Below are 21,297 nucleotides of genomic sequence, written 5' to 3' on the forward strand. Positions count from 1 at the left end.
CTCCATACCCAAGCCAAAGGAGACTTTATTTCAGAAACACCAGTTTTAATTTTCCTGCCTTTCTCTATAATGATTGTATTAATCCCAGTCTCTTGATGATTTGGTAAAAGATTTTGTGCAACATTAGGTGCTCCTGATTTGAAGTGAATCCAATTCTTGTTACGCATTCTTTGCACGATTCTCTTAAATGCAAGGCAATTCTCAATAGTGTGCCCTGACACACCACCATGATATTCAAAGTGAGCATCCTCATCTTACCATCTGGGGTATGGTGGCTTCATAGGTTCCAACAGGTATGGTGACACTACATGAGTGTCAAAGAGTTATTGATATAGTTCCTTGTACGTCATGGGAATATGGTCGAAATGCTCATTTTCTCTTTCTTTCCTAGGTTCCCCAGATTTATTCTAGAAGTACCTGACGGTACAGTTGTAGTTGTTTTTGAGTTTGAGATTATAACACCTTTATTTGCATTGTAGTTATTGATGTTATTAATATTTCCATGTCTCTTCTTCATAGGAGCTTTCTTGCTTGATTCCCCTCCCTTGATCTTGCCTTGTTTTATGGCCATTTCAATCATCTCACTGCCATAACTAAGTCAGAAATATTTCTTGATGTGATTGCAACCATGTGCCCGAAGTAAGGAGCCCTCAAGGTTTACACAAAGAACTTCCTGGTTTTCATCTCATCAAAGGGTGTACGAACTTGCACAACTAAATCCCTCTATTTCTTTGTATATTGTCTAAAGCTTTTGTTATGCTTCTTCTCCATGTTTTGCGTCATGACTTGATCTGGTCTCATATCATTTATATGCATGTTTTGTTCTAAGAAATACTTGGCTAAATCTTTCCAGGTCTTGATATAAGATCGGTTCAGCTGATTGTACCACCGGATGGCTGAACCCGACAGACTCTCCTGGAAGCAATGAATCAGGAGTTGATCATTTCCTACATATCCTGTCATCTTCCGACAAAACATGGTGATGTTAGCTGAAGGGAAACTATTTCCATCGAACTTCTCAAACTCGGGTACTTTGAATTTTGGTGGAACCACCGAATCTGGGACTAAGCTCAACTCTAAAGCATTGACTCCATAATAATCGTGGTGCCCCTTAACCACCTTCATTTTGTCTTCTAATAGCTTGATCGTTTCTTCCATTTTCTTTGCCTTGCCTTCTTCATCAAAATCTGGTATATGGTAATCATCCAGATTATTTTTCAGGGTTAGATATAGAGGTTTGTACCTTTACAACAGACGAGGCTTTCATTTTTGTAGCGGACGAGTCCTCTTGTAGTCCTAGTAAGATTCCAGGTGAGATAACCACCTGCGGGGTAGGTGGCATAGCTACCCCATCACATGAACTTTCCCCAGGCACACTTGCTTGATTTAAGCCATATAACTTGGAAACAATCTGATTGACCAAAGACTCATGGCTCTTAGTGATCGTTTCTAGAGTACTTTGATTATTAGGGCTTCTTTTTTGTTCTAACTCCCTTTGTAACCTCAACATGTTCTCTCCGAGTTGAGAAATTTTAGCTTCCATTTGTCTTTTCTATGTGCGAGTGTTGTGAGGATGATGCGTGTCCAAAGCTTGTGGAGGTAAACTCGGTGTTTGTTCCCTTTTCTGATGACACATTTTCTGTTAATTAATGTGAATGTAAAAACATGGAAAATAAAAATAAAATGAAAAGTATGAAAAACAATGCATGATGCATAAGAATTAGAGGCATTGATCCAGAAACGTGTCTGTTATTATAAATAATATTTACTGAGACAAAAGTGTTTTTATTTTTTTAAGATACAAAAAAATATATTAAAGGTACATTCTGACTAAATCCTCTAAACCCCAAATAGCTTCTAATAGATTAACAAGTCTTCTCCCTTCATCTATCACTGGTTGAATACCATGTCAGATCACTCCAGCTTCTCTTGCTAAACCATGCAAATGACGAGCTGCTTTTTGTACTTGCTCCAAGAAATCTCGGATGACTGCATCTCTAGCTTTCACCCTTTGTTGAGCTTGTTCCCAATGAAAACGCCACTAAAACCTTCCATCAAAGGGAACGATCTGAAGCTCACTTTCTTATTTCTTGAACCCATCCACAATGGCCTCCAACTTAGCTATGGTTTTACCATCTCGTTCTTGCTATTTCTAAAGAGAATTCTCTAAATCAATTGCCTAAATCTTCAAACGCTTGTTCTAGTGTTGGTTGTCTAATAAACATCTCTGAGAAGTCTTTAGCTATTCTTTCAAAGTCTCTCTTTCGAGGTCTCTCTTTCATCCTACCCCTCAAACTTCCTTTTCAGGCTGCTAGCTTCACTTTTCTAGTACTCAGAAGACCTTTTCAGATTGGAATTGCTCCGGACTTGTTCTTGATATCCTTTTTCTCAAGTCTTTGAGCTCAAAGAATATTTTCTTCTGTTCATTTTCTAACTTGTCTGCCCTATCCTTCTGAGTATCGACATCTAATTATCACTGGAATCTTTCAGCCTCGAGTTCTTTTAGCCTTTATTTCAGCTCTTTCTTTTCAGCTTCAAATTCTTTCCTTGCTATCTCTAGCTCGGAGGGAACATGCTTAAGATGCTCTTCCATGGTTCGAGTGTCTTCATGATCTGGCACGGGGATGGTGCCATTTTTCCTTAACCTATGTCATTCCAAATAGTCTAGAGTAAGCATGTCTTTAGCAGCCATGACATCCATACGGAACATTTTCTTCCACGAATCAGCTACCACGTTGACCTTTTTCTTTTAGTTGTTCCCATGGTACGCAAATTCTAATCCAGATATTTCATGTGTTGTTGGGACAAATTGGCGTGCCTCATACTAACGAAGTGTTAAAAGTGGAGAGTATCCGACTTTGCCCTATAATCCAAGTAATGTTATGGTTTATTATTCTCCACATCAGAAAAGAATGTCATTGTGGGTTAACAAAGTAGCTCTCCAGACAATATCCCTATCTTGAAGGTGTGTGAATACTTTCATCCACTTTTCTTTCGGGACACCTTCTTGCCACTTCATGGTAAGGAATTCCTCCAAATGAGAATAAGTAGAGTTGAATCGGTGGTAAGAAATCCCGTTAGTCTTTCAGAAGCAACTATGGATCCAGACTTGGAGGAGCTGTGCACACCCTATAAATCTTCCTCTGCCATTCTTTCTGCAGTGATTAAGGGAGCAAAAAGTTTCAGCTAAAATTTTTGATGCTGGATTTACTCGTTTCAGGAGTTGTTTAAACAGTTCCACCACAGCCGCCTCAATGTATCCCAAAGTCTTCGGGAAGATAACCAAACCATAAAGGCCCAGCGCGAAAGGTCCATTGCCTTCCATTCATTGGGGTGATTCTTCATTAGTTGCTTGATATGGGTCCAAGCAATTACATCCCTACTACATTTGTGTTTAACTCGGTCAATTACCCATTTCTCATCTACCCCTGTAAAATTTTCCAGCCCATTCTTAAAAGACTGACTTTTGATGTGCTTGATGTAGACCCGATCCATTCTAATTCCTTCGTAATGTAGCAATGTGGTATACTCTTTGATTGTGGGTACCATGTCTTTTTGGTTAAAGGTGAAACAGTTGTACCCTAGATTCTAGAATTATACTAGGGCTCTAATTAGGGGTTCATATATCTTGACATAGAGTAGAAGTGCAATATCACCATACCGCTGACTAAACCTCCACTTCTGGTCACTTTTTCAGCTATCCCAAATGCTTCGTAGTTCTTGAATATCATTCTTCTTTAGGCTGACAGAAGCATAGCTAACCAGATCTGTCACATAGTTTCCTTGCAGACTGTTTCCCTTTTTTCTGAGTCTTTTCGAACCATAGTCGTAACTCGACGTTTTTCACCTCTTACATTATAACCCCTTTGTCCATTAATCCATATTATTTGTATGTAACAAACACCTTTTATGGATCAATTACCTCTTTTTATGATGCAAATAATAAAAAAACAAACATGAAAGAAAAATCAGTTAGTAAGATAGAAATAATATTGATAAAAGTAAAAAATGATAAATTGCATGCTTTGAAGAGGAAGTAAAACATCCTAGGTTTTGAAATGGAGTTTTGTGGTGGGCTCTAATTCCTTGTAGTCTCCCGGTTTAGGTACTAAAGAAGGTACACGAGTTCTCATTGATGGTGCCCCTTGATCTTGCCAAACCCTCAGTCATATGCCCATTACCAGCTTATATGGACCAAGTTAAACTCTAGAGGATGAATTCCCTTATGTCTATAAAGAGAATAAATTCACACGAAGACACAAGGTATATGAATCCCGAAGGTTACTTGCTAGGCCTATACGGAGAATAAATTCCCATGAAATGATACATGCACCAGAGTCCATAATACATGCTTCTTTGGACTAATGTTTCTACTCGAACCTATTAGAAGAACAAAGTCTCGAAGATTCAAAGCATATCTATTCGGTAAGCATAATGTGAATGAATTATTAAACTATTCTAATTTTGATCCCTTTAATGTTTCAGATTCTAGGTCGAATCTTTTTGAATAAAGGGAGGATGATACATTCATCACAAGGCTCACATCAAAGGAAGAAGTAATAACTCTTCCAAATGATCCACTCGTCCAAGCTTTGGAAAAGAAGATCAGAACAGTAGCAGACTTGAAACGACTTTTTTAATGGGATCCTGATCTTATTTGGTCAACATATCTTCTGCAGATACAACCGTCTGTCTCTTATCTTTCCAACGGTTCTTGAATCGTATCAATCCGATATCGGGAACTCAAGATATGGCCATTTTACTGAAGACGGTGCATGCAGAAAATCCTATACGGGATTAATACGAGATTTTGTAAATATTACGAATTTTCAATATTTTTATTGATTATTTGTAATATAACTTAATATATGATGATGCATTATCTTTTAGGATTAGATTTATTATTTTATTAGGAATTAAGGTTGGGTTAAAATATTATCTTTAGTTATTTTTACTTTATTAGGAATTAGAGTTAAGATATGTTTAGTTTATTATTATTTTATTCATTAGTTATTTAGGACCTTTAGAACTCAGCCCCTATATAAAGGAGGCTTCATTCTACTTTGTAAATCAGATTTCTTTGATTAATAATACAACGAGAGTTCGTTTTTGCAAGTGCTGATTGCCTTGTGCCTTCGAAGCTTCTTCTCCTGGAGTTCTTTCAAGTTCTTGTGAGGGAGATTAATCTTCACACTCCAATTTGCCTTTTCATCGCGACTAGGAGGGTTGGTTAGAGCCATTTATCGTGTTTGCCTTTTCATTGCGACTAGGAGGGCTCGATAGGACACTTATCCATCTATTTTTCCACAAATCCATCCGCACCATCAATCATCTTTACCGTTCACCTTCATAAGGGAGATCTTTTGATTTCTTTATTATCTTATTCATTAGTTATTTAGGACCTTTAGAACTCATCCCCTATATAAAGGAGGCTTCATTCTACTTTGTAAATCAGATTTCTTTGATTAATAATACAACGAGAGTTCGTTTTTGCAAGTGCTGATTGCCTTGTGCCTTCGAAGCTTCTTCTCCTGGAGTTCTTTCAAGTTCTTGTGAGGGAGATTAATCTTCACACTCCAATTTGCCTTTTCATCGCGACTAGGAGGGTTGGTTAGAGCCATTTATCGTGTTTGCCTTTTCATTGCGACTAGGAGGGCTCGATAGGACACTTATCCATCTATTTTTCCACAAATCCATCCGCACCATCAATCATCTTTACCGTTCACCTTCATAAGGGAGATCTTTTGATTTCTTTATTATCTTATTTCATCTTTCATTTATTTATCTTTTGTTTATTTTATTCTAATCGTGTTGTCTTGATTCCAGCACATAAAAGAAACCCGAAACAATCCTAGCGACTGTCGCCACCTTCCCATATTCATCACCTTTGTTCTTCATCGAGTCTAGAGCTTTCTAGGTTTGATTCTTCAACAAGAACAACGTTCATTAACCCGCCACCGCTTCCCTATCATGAAAGCGTCGCTTCCACCTCCACTTAAAAAGGTTTAGAGCTCTGGTATAGAGTATGAGATGAAATTTTTTAAAACATGAAATCATTGAAAAAACGTTAGTACAACTATTTACTTAAAAAATAATCAAAGGTAAGTAATAAGGATCGAAAAATTAACTTAAAATTTAAACTTACAATTTTCACTTAAGAAGATAACTGGAAATTAACCTTAGCCTAACTCACTTACTTGTCCCCAGTGGAGTCGACAATCTATCACAACTGTCTTTCGAGTGGGCCTGGAATTGGGCTTCGACTTAAATAAAACACGTTAGAGTCGCCATCGATCATTTAAAAAATATTTAGGTTGATCGGACACTCTCTTACCTGATCTGCGTCTTACCAAAAATATATCGGGCTCGAGAGTCGTTTACAGTCAAGGAAGGATTATCACCCTTGTACTGCCCTTTTGGTACTAATTTAATTTTCAGTTGTCTTAATTAAGAAAATTGTAAGTTAAATTAAAAAGTAAAAATCCGATTCAAATTACTTACCTCCGATCAATTAAAAAGTACTCCTAAAAGGTCAATAAGACGTTAGATTTGTAAAATAAAATATATTGCATTAATTAAAAGAAGAAGAAGCAAAGGTTAAATTATAATACTTTAAACAAAATAGGAAAAAAGAAATATACACATGTCGAGAAATAGAAATTAACAGAATGAAAAACAGAAATAAACAAAACAAATACTAATCACACCTATTGAAAACACAAAGTGATAAAAAAATGACGTAAAGGAAAAAAAAGGTCAATTACCAAAAATAAAAATATGCCAATTACAAGATTAAGTACAAACAAAGACCAAAATTAATTAAATTAAAACGAGAACAAAAATAATAAAATAAAATAAATCAAAAAAGTAAAAAAAAAATAAATAAAAACGTCGGATTAAAACTCATAAAATATAATAACCTAAAAAATAATTCAATAAAACATGAATTAAATAAAAAAGGGACCAAATTAAAAAAGAAATAAAAGGAGTGGTGAAAATAAGGAGAAAATAGTGATTAAAAATTAAATTTAAGGCACAAAATGGGTTTTAAAAATAATTTAGGGACTATCTTTGCAATTAGACCTTACCCGCATGAAAACACGCAGATCCCCTAGGGGATCCAAGTGGATTTTCAGGTCACTATAAAATCCAAGATGAAACAACACTTCTTCATTTTTCATCTCTCCCTCAAATTATTCAAAACAAAAAATCTCCAAATCCTCTGAAATGTTCTTCGAACATGAAGAACACACGACCGGTGTTCATAGTGAACCTAGAATCGATCGTGCTCCGCCAGCAGACCACTGTTCGTCGACGGTGATTTTTTTTTTTTTTGCATTTTCCGAAAGCTTTTGGTTTCCTCTCTTCAAAAATCCTATTTGTTTTCAAAAAAAGTCTCGGGGAGGGCTAGATCTGAGAAAGATCTTTCGAAAACCCTCCCCTTTGATCCTCGGGTTCCCTTCTTTTTCTTGGTTTTTGAGTAAGAAAAACGAAAAAAAACAAAATAACCCAAACCCACACATGCAAGTGAACAACCAAGAAAGGAAAAAAGTTACCTTGTTTATATTTCGTTTTTCTTTCGAGTGTTACAAGTGCTCTCTTCCTTTTTTTAACCTATCTTTCTTTTCATTTTGCAAGGATTTATAACCTTGAAGATCCCCCTTTTTCGTTTGGTTTTAGTGTTTTATTGGGATTGAAATACTACATGAATTTTTCCATTTGGTTTTGATTTTCACGAAACCACGTTGTGTCAAAAAATCGGGGTTGTTTATTGCGACTGGGGATGAGGACTCTCCAAGCCCTCGGTTTGACTGACGGTTCACCTCTTGACCGATGTGTGTGGCGCTGAAGGAAACAACAAACCCTAACTCCAACAGGACCTTAAAACACAGGCCTCCTTTCGGGTTGTATTAGGCCTACACGCAAAACAAAACAAAAATTGTTAACTTAATAATAAATATCACGTATAAGTATATAATGATACATATAATATATAATATTAATATTAATATATACGACATAATATATACACTATATAATGTAAGTATATATTATAATTATATAATATGTATGTACCGCATAATATAAATAAGCAACATAAATAACATACTATATACTATACAGAATAATATATAAATACAATAATACATTTATATAATATAAAACATATATTATATAAATAAGGTCGGACAAAAATGTATGTCTACATTTGTGTGTCTACATTTATAAATGAGTGGCCCTTGATGTGATTTATATTTAAATATAATAAATTTAAAATAATATATCATAATATACACATATAAATACATATGGGTACAAAAACGTTTACTCCAACCCGTACTGTAGTGGAGCATAGCGAAGGCCAAGTGTCCATAGTCCCTTTCAAAAAAAAGTATTATTGGGTCCTTTAAAAATTAGAGAAAATAACCTCAGTGATCAAAAATTCTAGATAATATACGATTTTGACCAACTTTTTTTAGATTTGCGAAAATGACCAACAAAATCGCAATGCGATCTCTAATTCGCATTGCGATCTCCACTATCGCAAATTCGCGTTGCATTTCGTGTTGCGATAGTTGAAAATTGCAACGCGATTTTCCATTTCGCGTTGCGATAGTTAAAAATCGCGTTGCGATTTTCCATTTTGCGTTGCGATAGTCTACAGTTGTCGTTGCGATTTTCCAAATTCGTTGTGATAGTTAAAAAAAAGATTTTGTTTCTTAAGAATTTTCTCTAAAAAGATAGTATCCGCGCGGACGTGTCGAAGACACGTATTACCACGACCACGACCACGACCACGACCACAGACGAACGGCGACGGCGGCGGCGCGCGAGAGTCTCCCTTGTTCTCTATCACTCAACAAGGAAGTGGGAAAGCCAAGCCTTAAATATCATTCCCAATAGTGTTTCCAATACTAGGTGGGATTGAGCATTACCAACACTTGTTTCCAATACAATGTGATTATTCAGGAAACAATTAACAATCATGCACCTTAAAACAACTGAATTATCAACCAATTGCATTAGTATTATACGATTAAATATGTCATAATTAAAAGTCAATCTACAATCAATCGCGATTATTGCAATTTTAAGCAAAACATTCAAAAATAATATCACTATTTAAGGCTCAATCCCACATAGTATTGGGAACAAGTGTTGGTAATGCACAAATCCCACATAGTATTGGAAACACTATTGGGAATAGTATTTAAGGCTTGGCTTTCTCACTTCCTTGTTGAGTGATAGATAACAAGGGGGACTCTCGCACACCGCCGCCGCCGCCGTCCGTCTCGTCTCGTCTCGTCTCGTCTCGTGGTCGTGGTCGTGGTAATGGTAATGGTAATGGTAATACGTGTCTTCGACACGTCCGCGCGGATACTATCTTTTTAGAGAAAATTCTTAAGAAACAAAATCTTTTTTTTTTAACTATCACAACGAATTTTCGCAACGAATTTGGAAAATCGCAACGACAACTGTAGACTATCGCAACAACAACTGTAGACTATCGCAACGCAAAATGGAAAATCGCTACGCGATTTTCAACTATCGCAACGCGAAATGGAAAATCGCGTTGCGATTTTCAACTATTGCAACGACAACTGTAGACTATCGCAACGCGAAATGGAAAATCGCAACGCGAAATGGAAAATCGCAACGCGAACTGGAAAATCGCAACGCGAAATGGAAAATCGCAACGCGAAATGCAATGCGAATTTGCGATAGTGGAGATCGTAATGCGAATTAGAGATCGCATTGCGATTTTGTTGGTCATTTTCGCAAATCCAAAAAAAGTTGGTCAAAATCGTATATTATCTGGGATTTTTGATCACTGAGGTTATTTTCTCTAAAAATTATCATTAGATTCATTAAATTATTGGGTAAAGTACACAAATTGTCTCTTGACTATATATACTATTTTATTGATTCTTTTCGATTATTAGAAGTTATAAAATGGTCCTATAAATAGGATATTACTTTGTTGAGTCTATCGACTAATGATCCTATGAATAGGACATTGCTTTATTGAGTCCCTCGACTATTAAAAGTTACAGAATGGTCACCTGACTATTCATATGTTCCGAATTTTTCTTTTTTCGTTAAAACATTTATTGCATTTTGAGTTAGACGTTAAACTACTAATTGAGATATGAGATCCTAGAATCTCAAACGAGTATCATATCCAATCAACATGTTAACGTATAACTTAGACGACCGTCAATTTTCAATAGAAAATGATGAGCTTGGAACATATGAATAGTTTGATGACTATTTTATAACTTTTAATGATCGATAGACCAAACAAAGTAACACCCTATATTTAGAGGATCATTTTATAACTTTCAATAGTTGGTGAGTCAACAAAATAATATACTATTTTGTACTTTACCCTAAAATATTTAAAGAAATTTCATTTATTTTATTAAAATTTTTAAACTTTCTCATTAATCTTATATTATATTAATAACATCGAAATATAAATTTTATATATAAGACTTAAATGGGAAAAATATCTCAAATGTTGATGTTGAAAAAAATTCTTTATATAATATACCTCGAGAATTATTTGTTTATCTAGAGCTAATGGTACAATAAAATTCGAAGAAATATTGGAGTCGAAGCGTCATACGAGAGACATACGAATGATAGTGCGTCTTCAAATCCACCTCGTGTGTCGCATGGAAGACCATGGGTGTTTGAAGGGGGTGACTTAGGGAGAGCAGTGCGTTTCTCCATCTGACACACCTACTAATTCATTCATGAGATAGCTGCACCATGAGAGCTGCATGTAATGTCAGAGATTCTTCAATTAACGAGTGATAGGTGTAGTAATAATAGAGGCGGGTTGTGGGTGTAGTAATTAGGGTTGTAAAATCGGGTAATCGTTCAGTTTCAGTCAGATCTTGTTAGATCAGTTAAAATAGGATACATGTCAAGTCAGATAAATTTGATACTTCGACTCGGATCAGGTCGGCTCCAAGTCAAATCAGATCGGGTCATTTTCAGGTTAATTTGACACTAGATACAGTTTAGGTTCAGGTCGAGTTACTTTTAGTTCAGATCGATGTCAGTTCAGGTAAAAATAGTTCAGGTCCAGAGCAGTTAAAAAGCAGGTTAATTTAGGTTCGAATGGACTTCAGGCGGATCTCGTTCAGATCGGGTCACATCATTGGTAGATAACATTTAGGTCGGATCTCTATCAGATACAGATTGAGTTCAAATCGGGTTAATTTTTATTTTTAGATTAATTACTTTCGTCTTTCGCAAACGTTGAAGTGCAATTTATAATTGTATATGATTTAGAGTATATTACTAAGAATATAAATAATCATGGTTCAATCTTATGAAAAAAATACAAATTCAATAATTAAATTGAACAAATATGAAATTACAAATTCAAATTTAAATAAATTCAACAACATATATTGATGAGGGATCAAATAGAAATAATTTTAAATTGTGATGTTGAAATTAATACAAAAAGTACTAAATTATACCCATTTAAAAAGTTATGGGCCAATTAAAAAATATAATTAAGTAATAAGTATGGGTCAATTTCAGATGCAAATATAATTTGGAAGACTAAATTGAACAAATATGAAATTACAAATAAAAAATTAAATAAATTAAACAACACAAAGGAATCAAATCGAAATAATTTTAAATTGTGAGGTTTAAATTAATACAAAAAAGTACTAATATAATTTGATACCCATTTAAAAAGTTATGGGCCAATTAAAAAATATAACTAAGTAATAAGTATGGGTCAATTTCAGATACAAATATAATTTGAAGGAAAAAATTGAATAAATATGAAATTAAAAAGAAATTTTAAATAAATTAAACAACACACATTGATGAAGTATCAAATCAAAATAATTTTAAATTGTGAGGTTTAAATTAATACAAAAAAGTGCTAAATTATACCCATTTAAAAAATTATGGAACAATTAAAAAATAGAAATAAGTAAGAAGTATAGGTCAATTTCAGATGAAAATATAATTTTAAAGACTAAATTGAACAAATATGAAATTACAAATTAAAATTTAAATAAATTAAACAACATAAAGGGATCAAATCGAAATGATTGCAAAATGTGAGAAAAAAATTGAAACAACTATAATAATATATATATAATAAACTATATAGTTTATATATAAAGTATATGTATTATATATATAAACTATATATTTTGTATTTATATTATTATATACTATATATAAACTATATATTATGTATATATTATGTATAAACTATATATACCATGTATAAACTATAATACTATATAGTTTATATATGAACTATTGAACTATATAGAAACTACATAGTTTATTAATATAAATTATATAGTTTATATATAAATTATATATGAAATATATATAAACTATACAATTTATATTTATATATTATGTATAATTATAAATAATATATATTGTATAAATTATATATTTATTAATATAAACTATATAGTGTATATATATAGTATATATAGTTTAAGGTTTAGGGTTTATGATTTAGGGTTAATTTATGGAATTATATATAAATTATATAGTTTATAGATAGTAGTATTTAAACTATATATAAACAATATAAACTAACTTATACTATATGTAAACTATATATACTATATATATGTGAACTATAGTTTACATGTGAACTATATATATAAACTATATAGTTTACATATGAACTATATATATACTATAGTTGATATTTATATATGAACTATAGTTTACATATAAAGTATATAGTTTATATACTAACTATAGTTTACATATAAATTATAGTTGATATTTTACATATGAACTATAGTTTACATATGAACTATATATATAGTTTATTAGTGAACTTTATATACTATATTTAAAAAATTGCATTCATTTAAAAAATTGAAAACAAAATTATAATATTTATATATAATATAAGTTTATATATAAACTATATTTATATTATAAACTATATTTATATTATAAGCTATATATATATATATTATGTTTATATGAATTATATATATAAACTATGTATATAAAATATATATGTATAAACTATAAAAAGTATATAGTTTATAAAATATAATTTATATTAATATATATATATATATATATATAAACTATATATGTATAAACTATATAAAATATATAGTTTATAAATTATAATTTATATTAATATAGTATATATATGTATGTATAACTAATATAAGTAATTTATAGTATATATATATAGTTTATAGAAACACTATGCATAAACTATATTAAGTAATAAAATATATAGTTTATAAAAACCCTAAACCCTACCTAAACACTAAAACTTAAATCTTAAACCTTAAACCTTAAACCCTAAACACTGTGCATAAACAATAGTTAATATATGTAACCTATAGTATATGTATACATGTAAACTATATATGTAACTTATAGTATATGTATGTATAAACTATGTATAGCATATATAAACTATATATATATAACCTATAATATATGTATATATACAATCTATTTATATGTTATATAAACTATATATGTAACCTATAGTTTATAAACAATAGTTTATATTAGTGTACTATATAGTTTATACTTTATAATGTAACACCCCAATTTAGGGGCTAAATTTAAGAAAATATAAATTGGTGGATTTAATTTGGTATTTTGAAAGAAACAGGGGATTAAATTGTAAAGTTCTAAAGTTGGCAGACCGTTTTCAGAAGTGCAGAAAGTTCAGTGCTAAACCCATGATTTAACCATTTTTTTTAATATGTTGAATTATAAATCTGATTCTCGTGCGCAGGCAGCAGAAATTTTCCAGATTTCCCTTCTCCAGCAACCCAACTTCCAACTCCGATCTACTCGCCGTCCGACCTCCAAACGACGAGCCGAAACAACCATCGTGTTCGTTGTCAAACGAGGAACAAAACCCCTCAAACCTTTCGTCGTGAATCATCGCCGTTCGTCGTGAATTTCAGTCGGAAGTATCGTCGGTAATAACTCGGTTTTAGTTGGTTTTTCATCGATTCACAACGATCGGGTCATCTGTTTACGACACCTCCCGCACCATCGTGTTCCTTGTGCCGTTCCGAGTCCACCGGTGTTCTCCTTTTTCTCCGGCGGCGGCGGCGCGTTGGGAGGTGAACCGGTCAAACTTCTCGATTTGTTGAAATCGAGCTCTCCGCCGTTCAAAATTGTGAACCGAGCTTTGTAAGTATCTCGAAATCGCTCAAAATAATGTTTAGAAATTTTTCCGGGATTTTATCACTGTTCACGCGCCCCCACGCGCCGCCACTGCGCGTGGGGAAGGGAAAAGTGACCGGTTTGACCGGTTTTGGAACTGTTTTGACCGGTTTGACCGGTCACAACCCGACCCGACCCGTTGACCCGACCCGACCTGTTTACCCGACCCGTTGACCCGACCCGACCCGTTGACCCGACCCGTTGACCGTTGACCCATTGACCGTTGACCGGAGTTGACCACTGTTGACCAAAACTTTGACTGGCTTTGATCGGGCATTAAACGACCTTTGACTTCGACCGAGTATACCTATCCTAACATTTTTCGACGTTCCAAATCCGATTCCGCTGTCCGTTTTTCGAAATTCGAACCCGAAGGCCTTGAAATTGACAGTCAAACCCGTTGACTTTGATTTTGACCGAAAATTCCAAATTTCTGAAAAGTCATATTTTATGCTTTCAACGTCCTGAATCCAAATCCGAAGTCCGTTTCGCCAAATTCGAACTCGGTAAGCCGTCTTTCACTGATTTATCACCCGATTCGATCCGTTTATCGTAATTAAGCTCCGTTTCTGATATAATTTATGTTGATATGTATCTGAGGAATTATTGGAAGTTGAATTGAAGATCAAAGGCGTTCGAATGGAATTTTTATGGTCGATCAGTATTGCACGGAAATCGAGGTAATACTTTACTACCTCTTTATGCTTTATGGAACATGTTGGTATTGATAAATGCATGAATGGAAATGTTTGGTCTCATATGTGTAATTAATGAAGATCTACACTAGGTACGAATACGGTAGAAAGTAGATAACTGAATATGGCTCAGATGACTATTATAAGAAATTGGAGGACGGTTTGAATTAAATTACAAGTTCTGGAATTAAGTAATAAAAGAATTAACCATGGATTGTAGATTATAATTTATCTCATTAAAGGTACTTAGATGATAAATTAAGAGAATATTTCGATTAGGGAAAATTACGAAATTACCCTTATGTTGGAAAATGATAAGAATTGTCTCTGGAAGTGGATTAATAAATCTGAAAAGAATTATTGATCTGCTAAAACTATTGATGTGCATAAGAAATGTTAGTTTTACTTGGAAATTATGGAGAACCGGTTTTTAACCCCAAGAAGGTTTATGCAAGATACTAGAAGTGTGTTAAGGGAATTATTTCAAGATCAGAGATTGTTCAAGAAAGCAATTAATCATAGGATCTCTAAATTATATTATTTTCGTTAAGAGCTAATATCGAACTTATCTGGTTAAGAAATTACGGAAATGCCCTTAAGAGGTAGAATAGTCTGAGATGACTCTGAATGAGAAAATACTTAGAGGATTCGTACTTAACTCGATTAAGTACGGATTTAATTGTTAAGATCCCGACTTAGTGCAGGAAAATTTATGATATTCCGTTTGTAAAGTCTGAGAAGACACTTGACCTGAAAATATTCGAATAATGAGTAAATACTGGAAGAGTAATTTATCGGGGGTATTCTGCTGTCAGAATTGTTCGAAAGGACTGAAGTAAATGATAAGATTGAATTAAATAATAAGATCGGATGGAAGGAAAAGATTGAAATACCGTGAATCTATAAAATGACCAAAATACCCCTGTAATAGAAATGACCCAAGAATATCACCAAGCTCAGGAATGATTGAATATCCTCGAGCTCTTAAATGAATGGAATAAAACTGAACATCAAAATTACCAAAATACCCTTATGGCCTAAATTAAGTAAATGTCTTGGATTAATTAAGGAATCCAAGTAAGATAAGTATTGGACTACCTTTAAAGGTAATGGAAAACAATTCAAGTGAATAGATCAACCCTAAAGCTATGTCAATACCTGAATGACACAGATATTACTGGAACATGTGTTCATCTTCTCAAGTTTGGCTCGATGATAAATTTTGGAAGTATTCAACTCGGCTTTAGATTGTATTCAGTACTAAGAATTGGACGTTTGTTCGACAATCAACCATGAAGACCAAATTGAATGGAATGGAAGTACAACATGTATCTGAAATTCAGGAATGTTTGAATTACTCTGGAAAATCCTGAAGTAACTGGAATAGAGATGACTGCTAAATGAAATAGGTAACTTCAATGACTGAGGATTTAGTAAGTGACTTGGATAAGTCTGGAAACTCTGATGAGTTTACGTAGTGTACAATTACAATGAGTTTGAACAAATTAATCAAGTACGTCAGCATTTCATGATATTGTAGAAGTGTGGAAATGAAATAAAGACATTGGAAGATCTATTCAACAATGATTCCGAAAATGGTCTATGGACAAGAATTGTGGTATTAAAGAGTAAATACCCTGGAAGAACAATGAATTGACCAATCGACAGGCATTAGTTCTGGAAACTATTCATCTAAGAGTTGTCCGATAATTCGATCAATCGATAGATAATATAAATGTCCTGAACCTTCATTTCTTCCTTATCAGCTCAAGTCACTTTCTGAATAACTGATGATTCTGTCAGTTATTGAACTCTTTCAATAGTGATTCATAATTCCGATATTCTATCGGTATACTAAAGATCCGTGTTCCCCTACTTGTTAAGATTATCCAATATCTTTGAATACTATCTGTAAATTCTGGTGTGTTCCCTACTCACATGAATATTTTACCTGATTTTCGATTTGATTTCTGATTTGATACTTGACATGGATTCTGATCTGATATCTGACTTGGATTCTGATCTGTTACTTGACCTGATTTCTGATATGATACTTGACCTGATTTATGTTTTGATTTTTGATATATCTGTTTACGGACAGACATATCTTACTTGGGGGGTAATGTTGGAGGAAGTATACCTGGAGGCTCCTCGGCTGTGTGCTCAGGGCCTTATTTACCGGTTCCTCGGCTGTGTGCTCAGGGCCAACTGGACTTGATGGTGGGTGTATGGTTCTGGGGAACCTACACAACTTGGACTTGTTGGATGGGGGTATATATATATATGTTTTTAAAAAAGATCTGAAAAGTTACATGATTTTTGGGAACACACTAGAAAACCTGTTTTGATCTCCTGAACCTAGACATCCGAAATATTTCCATCTGAAATGAATACTATTTGTTACTACATGCGATATCAATGAACCTCAGCTCAACATAAAGATCTGTAAATATCTGAACCAATAAGGAAAATATGTTTATCTGTATCTGCACGTTTTTCAGCATCATCTGGTAGTTCTGTATTACTGAGCTTTTTGAAGCTCACTCTATTACTCACCTTTTCAGGTTAAAAGAATTGTACCAGTGCATCTATCGACTTCAGTAAGGGAGTTTTTCCGGCGTTGTAGCAGAGTATGGTACATGTGAATAGGGGGCATGTAATTGTATTTTGATTTATATATGAGTCTGGAAATATGTTTTATTTTTAAATAGTGACAAATTATTTTATAAGTTTACATGTTCGGATAAAAAGATTTAAATTTTCCGCTATTTTTACAGTGGGTCGCTCCGGTGGCCCTAATGTGACTTCCTGGATCGGATCGGGCTACCTGCATCGGTCTGGGGGGTTACATATAATCTATTTTATATAATTTATAAACTATAGTTTATATTAATGTATTATATAGTTTATATTAATGTTAATTATCTTAACTATAATTTATATTAATATAGTATATAGTTTATAAACTATACAATATAATTTATAACATATAGTTTATATTAATATTAATTTTATAGACTATATTTTATATTAATATTAATTACAAATTATAAACTATATTATGTTAATATAAGTTAATGTTAATATTAATATTAATTATAATAAATAATTATTTTAATATTAATTATAAATAACATTTTCTCCCGCCTCTTCCCGCCAAACCCTCCCTCCTTTATTTTCGGTCTCTATTCTTCCCCGCTCAGCATCCAAAATCTCTCCCGCTCAGCATCCAAAATTATGTTTCCCTCGTTTTCCCTCTTCTTCCCCGCTCAGCATCCAAAAGTTGCCGAACACGGGTCAATAAGGGATATGAGTTGCAGGCTCAGTTGAACTCGGTTCTGGAGGATTTGAAGACAATGATTACCCTTCTCTGTTCGCTTGCCACTCGCTGAGTCCGCCTGGTTATTTTAACCCCCTCTCGCCCTATTCTCACACTCTCACTTTGCATATGATAGTATTTATTGAAGGAGACCTTGATTATTTGTTCTTGTTTCTTTTAATGCATTTGGCATAGTTGCAAAGCTTTTAAGCCATGGGATCGTTAATTTTCTGAAATTTTCTTCATCTCACTTTCATATGATAGTATTTATTGAAGGTGACCTTAGTTTTCCATGCTAACTTGGACTGGTTCATGTAAATGCCCTTTGTTTAATTTGGTTATGGATGCTAGATTGTTTTAATTAGGTTAAGCAAACAGATAGTTAAATCTGTTTGTTCTTTCCAAGAAGTTTCCTGGTTGAGCTTTTATTAGCGAACAATGCAATTTATGTTTGTCTTAGTATATTTTGTTTGTATTATATCATTATGTGCCTCTATATCCATGCATGATGGTTAATGGAATTTTGCAATGAAGTTTAGCTTCATATTCTGATGACGAAAATGTTGTTCCTCTTTCACTACAGTGGTGAGCGCCATGTGAGTCGTTTGAACTGAAATAGTGTTATCGACGGTCTTCGACGGGGATAAGCTTATTGGTTCTATCAGTGTGCACAAGAACATCGGGATTTTGGATTTCGAAGCATCAAATTTATTTTACCATGTGAGTTGTACCAGATTTGCAGGTTATACTATTAAGTCTCTTTTTAGTTTATGAATTTTGAACCGGTCTATTCATAATTTGGTATGTTTGCTTTTGGAAATTGATGTTTTTTCAAATGCGGTGAAAAATACAAAAATTTGTTTGGCTTGATATAGCGCCAGGCCTATCTAATCTAGAGTCTATTGTTAATTGATAAAAAGATTTAGGAGTTTATAATCTTATTTTTCATGTCAGGGTGGTTTTGGCCGAGTCTGGAACCATGGTTTATTGGCAAATATCATTGAAGAGGAGGTTTATGTTCTAGTCATTGATGAGGTACACTCTTGGCTCTGTTGGTTTTTCACCTTCATGCTTGGTTCCTTTAATTCGTTCTAAGTTGATTTTTTTTTTCAATGTTACTGTATAAATTGTCCAACTGTCCAAGTTATGCTGAGTGATGGATGCATATGGGAGTGGAAGCGATATACATCATTTGAAAGTTTTCTGTTACTGCTTGTTTGTTAATATCTTTCATTTCTTATTTCTCTTATCTGTGCTTCTATTATTTTTCAGATTATTACATTTGATTGCTATGGTGTTTCGGGTCATTGCAACCATGGTGATGTGCATCGTGGGGTAGTGTAAGTTAAAATCATTTCATATTCTTCAACTCAATTGCACAGAAGTAACATTTTAATTGTTCATAGCATAAAGCAATAGAAGAAAACAAAATGTGCTATTGCCTACATATAACTATTTAATGATAACTCACCTTTTCCATCATTTTTTCATTATTATTTGAAAAGAGAATATTTAATTTTTCTTTTAAATTTTTAGGGTGTTTAATGGTCCTTGAAACTATTGGAATTGGAGATTATGTCTTATTTATTCCCTTCAAAGGTAACTTAATATTTTATATTTATTATGTTTATTTAATAAAAGTTTCAAATAGTTCATTAATAATTTTTTTTGTAGGGTGCCTTACAAGAAGCAATATTTGGTGCTTGATTTTGCATTATTCTATTTTATATTGTTTGCTTCTACTTGATATTTGTAAGGGTTTGGTAAAGTCGGAAATGTTTGGCACTGTTGGCCATCGAATTTCCTTTGGCTTTACCATTGATTGTATGTTTTCTTAATGCATGATGCTTGCTGAATTGATGCAATAATGCTTGATGAATTGGTATATTGATGCTTGTCGGTTGCTGTTGTCTATTACTCATTGATGCCTTGTAAATTATTATTGTTGGTGTGATTTAAATCAATTTTTGAACCTTATAAATTCTTATCTAAATAGTTACTCATGTGGAATTATGTTGGTGGCATTTTGACATTTAAAGCTAAAAAGTTGCCCATAATTAAACATGTTGGCAACATTTTGGTATAAAGGCTCGATGATGATATTTCTGATAGTATAGTTAGGCTTTTAGCCTTGTAAAACTTTAGCTATAAGATTTGAGAGCATTTATTTCAACATAAATTTATTTTGTTTAGTTGATTTTATTGTAATTTTAGTGTTTTCAAGTATAATAAAATTAATTTCATTTATAATTTTTTTGTTTTAGTATTTGTAACGTTATTCAAGTTTCAAATATTTAATAATTTTATCATTTCAACTAATATATTTTTGTTTTAAAATTTCAAGTTAAGTTATACTTAAATTATTAATCAATTTTCACATTAAAAGTAAATTAGATTTATGAATATTTTAACTTAATTAATATAATTTAATAAAATCAAGTTCAATAATACAATATTTAAATTTAATTTAGTGATTGTAAATAAAATTTATAATATAAGAAATATAAATAATATAAAGAATTGGAATTAATTTTAAAACCAAATTTATAATATATAAATTATAATTAATATAAAAACTAATTTTCAAAAAGTAATCATATTAATTTAATTATCATAAGTTTATTATAAATTTAAAAAACATAATTATATTAATTGTAACTTTAATTATAAGTCAGGATAATATCAGATCATTTTAATAACATGTCGGATCATTTACAGGTTAAGTTAATTACATGTCAGGTTGAAAACAGGTCGGATAATACCAGTTATTTACTAGGTCAATCTCGGGTTCGGGTTCATATCAGTCGGATGCAATTCAGGTTCGGGTATCATATTTTCGGTTCAATTCGTGTTCATGTCATTCTCAAGTCGGGTTCAGATCCATAATTTCCAGGTCCAATTCGGGTTTAGGTCAACACCAGTTCCGACTCAAATCGGTTTCAGATCACCAGAGCGCAGGTCAAAAATAATTTTGACTTAAGTCGATTTCAGTCAGTTTTACATGTCGGGTTAGCTTTTTACACCCCTAGTAGCAATAAATGATGTGAATGAATGACT

General features: G+C 32.9%; 1 long non-coding RNA gene across 1 annotated transcript; it reads left to right on the forward strand.

Moving 5' to 3' along the window:
• The first annotated feature begins 604 nt into the window (after positions 1–604).
• Positions 605–19,277, forward strand: LOC120133640. Its single transcript, XR_005517119.1, has 4 exons — positions 605–616; positions 2,233–2,234; positions 18,831–18,960; positions 19,195–19,277. It is a non-coding gene; the product is annotated as an uncharacterized LOC120133640 (long non-coding RNA).
• The last annotated feature ends 2,020 nt before the right edge of the window (positions 19,278–21,297 follow it).

The sequence above is a fragment of the Hibiscus syriacus genome, unplaced genomic scaffold (assembly GCF_006381635.1).
Source record: "Hibiscus syriacus cultivar Baekdansim isolate YM2019G1 unplaced genomic scaffold, ASM638163v2 tig00110584_pilon, whole genome shotgun sequence".
In the NCBI taxonomy this organism is placed as follows: Eukaryota; Viridiplantae; Streptophyta; class Magnoliopsida; order Malvales; family Malvaceae; genus Hibiscus; species Hibiscus syriacus.